The following is a 12,500-nucleotide window of genomic DNA, read 5'->3' on the forward strand; positions in this document are numbered from 1 at the left end:
GCTGAACAGTCTCTGGCTTTAAGGGTATCGTGAAACGCTTGGTTGGAGCCCAGCCATCCGATTTCTTTTACAGGGTTTAGAAAATCTGAAGGACCGTCGCAATAAGCGTGTGAAACTGAGAGGGAAATATGTTGAATAGAATCGTAATGAAATGATCCTCTAGTATTTTCTTTTACCAGAAACGTTTCAGCACCCGTCGTGTATATATATATAAACTAGGGTGCGTTGCGTTTCGTTACATAATAAATGAAAAAAATGTATAGTAAATGCACAAACAAAAGTAAAAAACGTTTAATGAATGCATCTTTTTTTCTCTCCCCCTTTTTTTTTATACCGGTTGCGTAGTTGACCGGTCGTCTATTTGTTGCTTTTCTAATGCTTTAGGATTGCCCTCTAAGCGTAACTAACCATTCGTTCTTTTGGCTCTAAGGCTGTATTCTCTCCGTTTCATATTTATCTCGTTGTGTCCTTCGTCCTTCGTCTTGAATTACACTCATTCACTTTTGTATGTCTACTTCTGCATCGCCTGTATTCCATGTATTTTTTGTTCTCGGTCCAATATTCTCCGCAACTTTCGCGGTCACCGCCAGCATGGGAAGCATCTCAGTCTTATTATAAATGGTACGAAACTGAGTAATACCATCTAGCTGATAACTGATGAAGAATAAGGGACCTTCTCGTTTTATTTTCCGTCCGTTTATGCACTTAATATACGTCTTTTACTTTTCGTTTCTACATTTACTATACATTTTTCACTTATATATATATATATATATATATATATATATATATATATATATATATATATATATATATATATATATATATCAGAGGCAACTCCGGGTCACCAGCGTCACTCGGGCTCATCACAGGTTTCGCATAAGACATATGCCTGCTCGAAGAGTTTCACATTTCCCCGCTTTATTTCTAGCCCCAAATAGCTTATTTTTGATACCTAGCACTATGTCTTTCTTCATTTCTAAGTTAAGGGTAAAAATAAAGCAACCCTGCAAAACACAACTGATCTTTACACACAGATGCACAGAATAACAGCAATCAAATAATGACAATGGAGTACACAGCAAACATCAGCGATCTGACTGTCACCTGTACTCTTGACAAGAGATGCCAGTTAGTCTTTTACATCTACCAAGCTCATTCGTATTAGCCGGAGTTGCTGGATAATTTTTCGTTCCTTCAAGAATATTGCAAAACAGAAACTTTTCATAGATTGGAATTTAAATCTTAATCTCTATAGAAATTTATTGTTTCAAGAAAATATTAAATTTGAATTACTTTTAATTTTTACGATTCTATGATAACAACACGAGCTGTAACTTATGAGCCCGAGTCAGGCGCGTGTGAACGATGTCTCTCTCTCTATATATATGTATGTATGTATGTATGTATGTATGTATGTATGTATGTATGTATGTATGTATGTAGGCGCATGTGTGTCTGTGTGGTAAGTAGCTTGCTTACCAACCACATGGTTCCGGGTTCATTCCCACTGCGTGGCACTTTGGGCAAGCGTCTTCTGCTATAGCCTCGGGCCGACCAAAGCCTTGTGAGTGGATTTGGTAGTCGGAAACAGAAAGAAGCCCGTCGTATATATGTATATATATATTTGTGTGTGTGTTTGTATGTAACTTAGCGGTTCGGCAAAATAGACCGATAGAATAAGTGCTAGGCTTACAAAGAATAAGTCCTGGGGGCGATTTGCTCGACTAAAGGCGGTGCTCCAGCATGGCTGCAGTCAAATGACAGAAACAAGTAAAATAGTAAAATAGTATGAGTGTGTATATATGTACGTACGTACATATGTGTGTATGTATTTATGTATGTATGCAGATCATGGTTAGTGAGCGAAGGGCCTACTCTCAGCCCTGTCAATATTTTCTACCAATGTACGTCTCTTCCACAGATCAGATATTCTTCCCTGGTCTTCCTTAACAATCATCATCATCATCATCGTTATCCCCATAAGTAAAGACAGCATTGCCAGAAATATCAGAACTAATCGTAGACTTAATCTTATTGAATCTGACGCTACGCTCTGAGTTCAAATTCCGCTACTAGTTACGCACTGGGGTCGATGTAATCGACTATCTCCTTCCCCTAAATTTCACGCTTTGTGCCTATAGTAGAAAGGGTTATTTTATTAAGTTTGTGATCAGAAATCATCGAAGGCTTAATAGGGTGTCTACAATAGTTACAATGACAGCAATGATTATGGAGATAATAACAGCAGCAACGACAATAAAAACTACTGCAAACAACTACAGTAGCAACAATTTCAAAAAGAGCGAGTTTGTATTTGTCACTCAATCCTGTAGAGAGGTTGCTAAACCTCCTTCAAATCACCCTACATTCCAATACTGGAAAGGGCACATTAGGTAAATGTAGATCAACATATTCTTAATAAGACGTGATGGTCACTATCGCGGAATGCCTTTGATCATAAGTCTGCACGATTATGGTTGATCTAGAGAGAGCTACAGAACAAAATATACATAAATAAAGGTAAAAGAACAAGAAGCAAAAGCCCATTTTTTTCTCCTTTGTGTTTTTTCTTCCTTTAATCATATAACTAATATAAAAGTTGGTAAGAAACACGAACAAATGCGACAACAGGGAACTTTTATGTCATGCGACGAATAAATAAATTGTACAAGAAACAAGTGTGAATATGAAATGACGAAAGACGAAGATAAAGGAAGATATATGCTTGCTGTTGACTGCCCCGGAAAAGCAGGCGGAAGACCGACAGTTTGCTGAGTGGTGGTGATGGTGGTGGTGGTGGTAGTGGTGGTGGTAGTGGTAGAGAGAGAGAGAGAGGTGGGATCAATGAATGACTAGACAGCATTCGAGTAGCCTTTGACTTAAATAATTATTACAGACAGATTATTTTTCAGTTTAACTCCCAACCCCACTTTTTGCTGTCATATATGTCATTTTTCTGACATATAGACATCAGGCTTAATGTATCTCAAGAAGCGTTCCTTCATTATGCAAATCTACGTTATGAGAATAATGAACAAGTTAGAAGTAAAAGAAATAAAGTAATAATAATAATAATAATAATAATAATAATAATAATAATAATATAATAATAATAATAATAATAACGACAAGAAGAAGAATAGATTGAAGAATTAAATAATTAGGAATAAAAATTATATATATATATATATATATGTATGTATATATATATATATATATATATAATATATATATATGTATATATAATGTATATATATATATATATATAATATATGTATATATATATATATATAATATATATATAATGTATATATATGTATATATATATAGTATCTATATATATATATGTATATCCATGTATAATTGTGTATATATATATATGTATATATATGATATATATATATATTATATATAATATACTTATGATAATGAGATATTGTCAATTAATGAATACGTTATCGTTGGTTTAATAATTTGGTAAATTTTATTTTATTTTTTGCATTTATTGTTTATGTTGTTGTTTAGTTTTAATGAGTTTCATCTCACGATCCGCAATCCACTTTCGTGTCATTTCACTTTCGGATTATCTACAGAGAGGAAGTTCGTATATTTTGTTATATTTTATTTTAGTATTACTAATATTGTTACGTTTATGTGTTCCTGACTTTACTCTTATATGCATGTATGTCATGCGTGCACGCGTACATACATACGCACATCCACACACATGTACGTACGTACATATAGACACTTAATTATTTTCGCTGTCAGTGGCTTCTAAGCTCTTTTTTGACATCTTTCATATCGCAAATGAAAATCTCGATTTATTTTTCGGTAGATTAATAGTGTAGTTTCCATACAATTCTACTTAACATTAGTATGGGATAAAGGTAGCACATGTTTTATACATAGATAGTTATCTAATCATTCTGTGTTCAATTCTCGACACTATTTAGGGTTATCAGCTTGGTTCCACTGAATCATTACGAATTTCTATTGGTGAAAGATTGATCACAAGCCAATACAAATAGAATAACTCACATCTGTTTACTAGACAGAATCGTTGCAACATTAAATTGCTTAGCTTGATTCGCATTTGCATCTCTGTAGTTTCTTAAGGTATTTAATTAATTATAAATGAAATAGCAATCTGTATATCATACGTAAAATAGATGCATCGTTCAAAGCCTTATAAACTGCGGTATTCGTCTCTAGAAAGCATCTCTTATAGACGTATGGTGTTAAAAAGCACAGAAATATGTCAGCAACTGACGAAAGTCGTACAGCAGCACTGGCAACATTGCTAAACACCTATTTCTATCTCCTTGCGCTTCGTCAGTAACAAGTGTCCACTGGTAGCCGCATGCGGCTTCTTCAACTTAACTACGAGCCAAAGATGTTTCTACAATATGTTTCTCCACAATATATAATATTCTGATACATCACTTTCAAATATTATACGGTCACTTTGGGCTCTCGTCATCGACGCTAAAATATTATTGATCTTGAGGCTATAATACAGCCTCGACCCTGATGATTTGCACTAACTAAAGACCTAAACAAAATTAACTATGTTATACTTTTCTTTCAAAATATTCTTATTCCAAAATACGGTCCAGTTCTCAGTAAAACTCACACAATCATTTTTTGATGAAAATTAAGTCCATTAGAATAACATCAAACGCAAATTCAATGTTGTCTTTGTTCATTAAACCTACATCTGTACTGATTTGGCAGATCTATCATCAAAGACGTTAGAGCTATGATAAGAGGCTACATTATCCAATATCCTTTCTGTTTTGAAAGACAGTAGGATATGCATTGAGGGAAATTTCTAGCCAGCTGAGCAACCAAATGGAATCTTTCTCATTGATGTAGTAGTAGTAGTAGTAGTAGTAGTAGTAGTAGTAGTAGTAGTAGTAGTAGTAGTTCTTGTTATTTTTATTTTAGTTTGGCTCAGGTTCGGTCTCATTCCTTGTAGGAATTATGTGGATAGTAGGTTGCTACCTGTACCCTTATTTATCCACAAATTTTCAGCAGTCTTTCACGTGCTTAGAACTCTTCCGATAATCATTGCTGTCCCTAAGAGACAAACTTTCTGTAGGAACTCTACTGGGCATTTTATTTCAGTCTCCTTCAGCCATTTCTCTCTCTCTCTCTCTCTCTCTATATATAGATATATATATAATATATATAGAAATATTAAAATTACTAAGTCTCTCTAAAAGAGAACAACGGCAGCGTTCCCGGAAAATATTAGTTATCGCCATACTTAATATGGCATTCTTATAAAAAAAAGAAAAAAGCTGACGCTTATTAGCTCCATGAGGCCATCGCCTTAGTTAGCTATTTGATACACAAACTGTATCCATATAACCTTTGAACAAGGGAGGTCAGTCGCTCCACACTACTTGGCCGGCAGCTACAGACGCGTTTCGGGGTATTGCCCCTTTTCAATGCAGCGTAGCCAAACCAGTAGGTGTCGCTTCCGACAATCTCTGTTCAAAGGTTTTATTTACCTAGCTTCGGTGGAATACATCCACTTGTTTTCAAAATAGAAATATTAAAATTACTAAGTCTCTCTAAAAGAGAACAACGGCAGCGTTCCCGGAAAATATTAGTTATCGCCATACTAATATGGCATTCTTATAAAAATAAGAAAAAAGCTGACCGCTTATTAGCTCCATGAGGCCATACAGTTTGTGTATCAAATAGCTAACTTAAGGCGATGGCCTCATGGAGCTAATAAGCGGTCAGCTTTTTTCTTATTTTTATAAGAATGCCATATTAGTATGGCGATAACTAATATATATATATATATATATAATTATTTATTATTATTATTATTATTATTATTATTATTATTATTATTATTATTATTATCATCATTAAGACGGTGAACAGGCAGAATCCTTAAAAGGCCGCTCAAAATGATTAGCATTTCGTCCGTCTTTGCGTTCTGAGTTTGCTTTCTTACTCTCGGGGACGATAAAATAAGTACCAGTTGAGTACTGGGGTCGATGCAATTGACTTAATCCCTTCCCCCAGAATCTGAGGACTTGTGCTTTCAGTAGAAAGTATTATTATTATTATTCAGTAGTTTTATTTTTATAACGCGCTTTCACTACCGAGCGCAGCTCTGTGTGCCTTGGGTATGTGCTGTTGTTTGCGGTGATGATCTTATGGTTACTGTATTGAAACTGTTTTGCGTAGGATGTGTGCAGTGCCCAGTAGTCCAATTTTCTTCTTCTTCTTCTTCTTCTTCTTCTTCTTCTTCTTCTTCTTCTTCTCTTCTCTTCTTCTCTTCTCTTCTTCTTCTTCCTTCTTTCTTCTTCTTCTTCTTCTTTTCTTTTGTTTTGTTTGTAAATTCTCACTATATATGCATATATATATATAATATATATTTGTTTATTGGCTAAACTGGCAATATGACCATTCCGAAATATAACAATATATATATATATATATATATATACATATACACACACACACACACACACACACACACACACACACATATATATATATATACATATACGACGGGCTTCGTCTACTAAATTCACTTACAAAGCTTTGGTCGGTCCGAGTCTATTGTAGAAAACACTTGTTGCCCAAGGTGCCACGCAGTGAGACTGAACCCGGAACTATGTGGTTGGTAAGCAAGTTACTTACCACACACCCACTGCGCCAACACAGCCACTCCTAGGTGTCTATACGTGTACATACATATATGTGGGATAGTGTATCTTGTATAGTTCATAGTTGCTTTATATGCAGATGATTTATGCTCTTGATTGTAGTAGAAATATAGGTGCGTCACCTCCGAGGAGCGTTCAACCAACCATAAAACGGCCCTTCAGGAGACTCCCACCTCCTTTTGCTGCACATCAATAATAGAGAACAGAAGTGCTTACATTCTTATACTTATTTAAACCAGCAAGTGAAGTTTTATATTATATTAGTACTTTTAATTTACGATGGTTCGTGTGTAAATAGATATGGTTAAATATAATGACGAGCTGTGAAAAGCACAAATATGCAAATTATATCGCTCACTAAAATGTTATCCTAATTTATGAGCTCTTTGTAAGCAACTGATCTGTAGTACTGGCTGAGAAGGAAGACGGGCACGTCTTCTTTGTGTGGGAGTGGTCAAAAACCATAAAATGTCTGTCAGAAAACTCCTTCCCTTTCCCCATACATCACTAGTATAGAAGGAATGTCTTTATTTAATTTCAATGCATACATACAAACATGTATGTATATATATATATACATATATATATATATATATATATTATATATATATATATATATATAATATATATATATATATATATATATATATATATATATAATATACACACACATATATATATGTATATAGGAGGAGTAGCTTGCTTACCACTACTGCGTGGCACCTTGGCTAGTGTCTTCTACTATAGCCTCGGGCCGACCGAAGCATTGTGAGTGGATTTGATAGATATATGTGTGTGTGTGTGTATGTTTGTGTATCTGTGTCCCCTCGACATCGCTTGATAACCGATGCTGGTGTGTTTATGTCCCCATAACTTAGCGGTTCGACAAAAGATACCGATAAAATAAGTAATAAGCTTACAAAGAATAAGTTCTGGGGTCGATTTGCTCGATTAAAGGTGGTACACCAGCATGGCCGCAGTCAAACTACTGAAACAAATAAAAGAATATATATATATATATATGTGTGTGTGTGTGTGTGTGTGTGTGTTTGTGGGTGTATATATATATATATATATATACACCCACAAACACACGCACACATACAGACGTGGATGTGTGGTAAAAAGCTTACTTTACAACCACACGATACCGGGTTCAACTCCACTATGTGGCACCTAGTGCAAGTATCTTCTATTATAGCTGTGTGAGTGGATTTGGTAGACGGAAATTGAAAGAACTCCGCCGTTTATATACAGGGTGGGTGGAAAGTAACGAGGTATTAGAAATTGCTTATAGAGCTTTTAGTATCACTGAAATCATGAGGAAAACATTTTTTTAAACAGACAACATTAATGGGGGATTTCTTATTGTCTTATTTCTTTTTTTTTTATTTTCCAGATAGCTGGTCTCTTGACTGTTCAGGAGCGAGCTAAGAAGGTAGCACGCTATGAAGTGTGGAATTCCATTGTTTTGGCCCAGAGATTGTGACATTCATAGAATGGTAAGCATGCAACACTACGTCCGGAGATATTAAATAGCTGTCATACAAAGCTGATGATCATGGGCTCTGTGAAAGATGCAAGAAGTGGCCGTGCTTGTCCAACCACATCCCGATCAGCGGAGAACGTGTCAACAACGATGGAAATGTTTAATCGCTGCCCATAAAAATTAACACGTCAAGCAGTTCATAAAAGTGAACAAGACACACAATACGTACAGTGTCGCATAATGAATTGAATGTTTGTCCGTAAAAACCCCATTACGCGCAGGAGCTAAAACCAGAAGATTGTGACAGCAGAAGTCCAGATCTCACTGCATGTGATTTTCATGTGTGGGGTTACACAAAATAAGAGCTGTACAAAACAAAACCTCGCACACTGGTGAACTTGGAGACACGGATTCAGGAGGTTCTCAATGATATCCAGGACGACGTCCTTCAAAAAGTTCATTCCATCCCTGACCGTTTGAAGAAAATGGTAGACGTCACCGGGGCTTACGTTGAAATATGAAGGTTTACTTTCATTTTCCCATGTAATAAAGAAAATGTATAAGTTGTTTCAATAAATATATGTACAAGGAATATGGATTTTATTACTAATTTTTAATGCCTATTTACTTTTCACCAACCCTGTATATATGTATATGATTGTGTGTGTGTCTGTGTTTGTTCTCCCACCATCGCTTGACAACCGATGTTGGTGTGTTTACGTACCCGTAAGCTAGCGGTTTGGTTTAAGAGACCAACAGAATGAGTACTAGGCTTACAAAGAATAAACCTTGGGGTCGATTTGTTCGACTAAAAGCGGGACTCTGGCATGGCCGTAGTCAAATGACTGAAACAAGTAAAGGAATATATATATATATATATATAAAATACAAAATGGGACATGAACGCAAAACATCCGGACAACTAGGTGATACAAAAAGGGACATATATATATATATATATATATATATATATATATATATTATATGTATATGGTGGCTGACCCCTCGTTATCGAGTATGGCCATTGCACGAAGCTTAATCAATATTGTTATCGTGCAATGCCTGTGCAAGAAGATTTTTTGTTTAAAGTGAGGAAAGGCTGTGCACTGAGTCAGTCGCACTCACTAAGCAACAGCAGCCATAATCCGAAAAGAAGAACAAGTCAAAATCATCGGTAACCACTGAGCCGCAGGTTTTATGTCGGCGTTATTCCAGTTACCTGAGTTACCTTCTCCTAGAAGGATGCCCTAACATAGGCTAGGAGTCCTTCACTCCCAATGGTATAACCACGCGATCGGGTATTCAGTCCGATTATTTCTATGTCCCCGCGCATGATACAGCCTTAAGGTATTTATTGGATGGCCGTTGACTCTCAAGAGTTCCTCTGCCCTTTGACGGGCTTTGTTTTTCATCCTGCAGGGTGTCCAATAAACACCCTTCCCAACAAGTAAGCTTGATGGGTTTGCCGGTTTAGTCGCCGGCGACCCGACCATGCAGCAGGTTGTACTGGGTTACATCTTACCAGTAGCACTCGAAGTGACCTGACACAATAATATATATACATATATATATATATATATATATATATTATATATATATATATATATATTTATTTATTTATATATATATATATATATATATATTGGTGTGTGTGTATATATATATATACATATATATATATATATATATATATATATAAAGTCGTCGTCCCCATATATATATGTTGTAAATTTATAAATAAAGAAGTGTTGTGGTATTTTACTCTTCAAATCAGATGATTAATACATGGAAGATAATGATATACCTTGGATATACAAATTTTGTTTGTCTCAAGAAATTAACAACGGATAGGGTACCATTCGCCCGGATTTAGCTAAACTTTATTTTCCTTCGTTATATAGATAGATAGATAGATAGATAGATAGATAGATAGATAGATAGATAGATAGATAGATAGATAGATAGATAGATACATACATACATACATACATACATACATACATACATGCATACATACATACATACATGCATAAGTAATACATACATAGCTATATTGGCATATGTGTATGTGCGAGTATATATATATATATATATATATATATATATATATATAGAGAGAGAGAGAGAGAGAGACAGACAGAGAGACAGAGAGACAGAGAGACAGAGAGACAGAGAGAGACAGAGAGACACAGAGAGAGAGACAGAGACAGAGAGAGAGAGAGATGGATAGAGAGATAGGTAGGTAGATAGACATGAATATAAAGATATACTCAGAAACATACTGACATATATATCTATCTCAGACGTTGTTGTGTGGTAAAAAGTTTGCTTCCCAACAACATGGTTCAGTGTTCAGACCCACTGTGTGACATTTTGAGTAAGTGTATGCTGAGCCAACCAAATCCTTATGAGTTGATATGGTAGACAGAAATTGGAAGAGGCCCGCCGCACTCACGGACATATATATATTTAATCTTGTACTTGTTTCAGTCATTAGACTGCGGCCATGCTGACTCACTGGCCTGACATATTTTACTCGAACAACTCGACCCCAGGAGTTATTATTGTCTTAAAGCCTAGAACTTATTCTATCAATCGCTATTGCCGAACAACTACGTAACAGGGACGTAAACACACCAACACCAGTTGTGAATAGCTGATTGGGGTGAACAACCAAAGACTCAAAGACATACACATAGATATATACATACATAGATATATATACATATATATATATACACACACACACACACACACACACACACACACACACACATATATATATATATATATATACAAAGTTTAGAGGACTGACCACTAAAAGCGGACAGCCTATACGCTAGATATAGACGCCAAAATCGCCATTTTCCACGAAAAATGTGTTCTCAAGAAAAAACTCAGCAAAAAATCAAAGTGTCAAAATAAGCAAGACAAATGAAAATATACAAAATAAAAAACGATTACCTATGTACTAATTAGTTTCACTTGTTAATATTTACGTATATGGGTACGCAATATCTGCAAAATCATCAGCATAGTCTGTCGTTTACAAAACACAATTTCCAGAACTAGATATAGAACGCTCAACCGAAATCCAGTATGTATAAAGTTCTACAATTTATATTTATGTGTATCTTTCAAATGCCTTTACTTTGGCGCGCTGAGATCGGAAATTACTCTGCAGTTAATAAACTACAGCAGTCAATTTAACGGTTATAGAACATTTTTTTAATTTAAAATTAAATAAGTGGTCAGTTCTCTAAATTTTGTATGTTAAAAAATTTTTAATCTTCGGATTTTTTTTTAGATATGCTAGGCCACTGGTTTTAATTGATTAATATCCATTTCTACCCTAATTGAATTTTATATATATATATACGACGCTTTTCTTTCAGTTTCCGTCTGCTGAATCCATTCACAAGGCTTTGGTCGGCCCAAGGTTACAGTAGAAGACACTTGCCCAAGGTGCCACGCAGTGCGACTGAACTCGTAACCATGTGGTTGTGAAGCAAGCTCTTTATCACACAACCACGCCTACGCCTATGTATGTATATATGTATATATATTTATAAATGTATGTGTTTGTGCGCCTTTATGTTTGTACTCCACCATCTTTTGACAGCAGGTGTTAATTTACGTCCCTGTAGCTTAGCAGCTCGGCCAAAGGCACGATAGAATAACAACCAGCCTTTAAAATAATAAGTAATGGGGTCGACTAAACCCTTCAAGGTGGTGCTGCAGCGTAGCCGCAGTCCAATAATTGAAACAAGCAGAAGACAAATGATAAAAGACTTTACATATATGTACAGCAATAGCTTGGGATTCAAGGGCCCAAAGCTATTTAATAGTCTGCAAAAAAAAAAAAAATAAATAATAAAACCTGAGAGACCTACAGAATAGGGGTAAATGTTTTCAAGAAACAACTTGACCTCTTTCTATCCAAGGTCCTAGAAGAACCTACATAACGGAAAGAAACACAAAAGACGGTGGCAATATCGAACTCCTTCCAAGTCGGCGTGCTGGCAGAAACGTTAGCACGCCGGGCGAAATGCATAGCGGTATTTCGGCTGCCGTTACGTTGTGAGTTCAAATTCCGCCGAGGTCGACTTTGCCTTTCATCCTTTCGGGGTCGATAAATTAAGTACCAGTTAAGCACTGGGGTCGATATAATCGACTTAATACCTATGTCTGTCCATGTTTGTCTCCTCTATGTTTAGCCCCTTGTGGGTAATAAAGAAATAGGTATTTCGTCTGTCGTTACGTTCTGAGTTCAAATTCCGCCGAGGTCGACTTTGCCTTTCATCCTTTCG

This window comes from Octopus sinensis, linkage group LG1 (genome assembly GCF_006345805.1).
Source record: "Octopus sinensis linkage group LG1, ASM634580v1, whole genome shotgun sequence".
Lineage (NCBI taxonomy): Eukaryota > Metazoa > Mollusca > Cephalopoda > Octopoda > Octopodidae > Octopus > Octopus sinensis.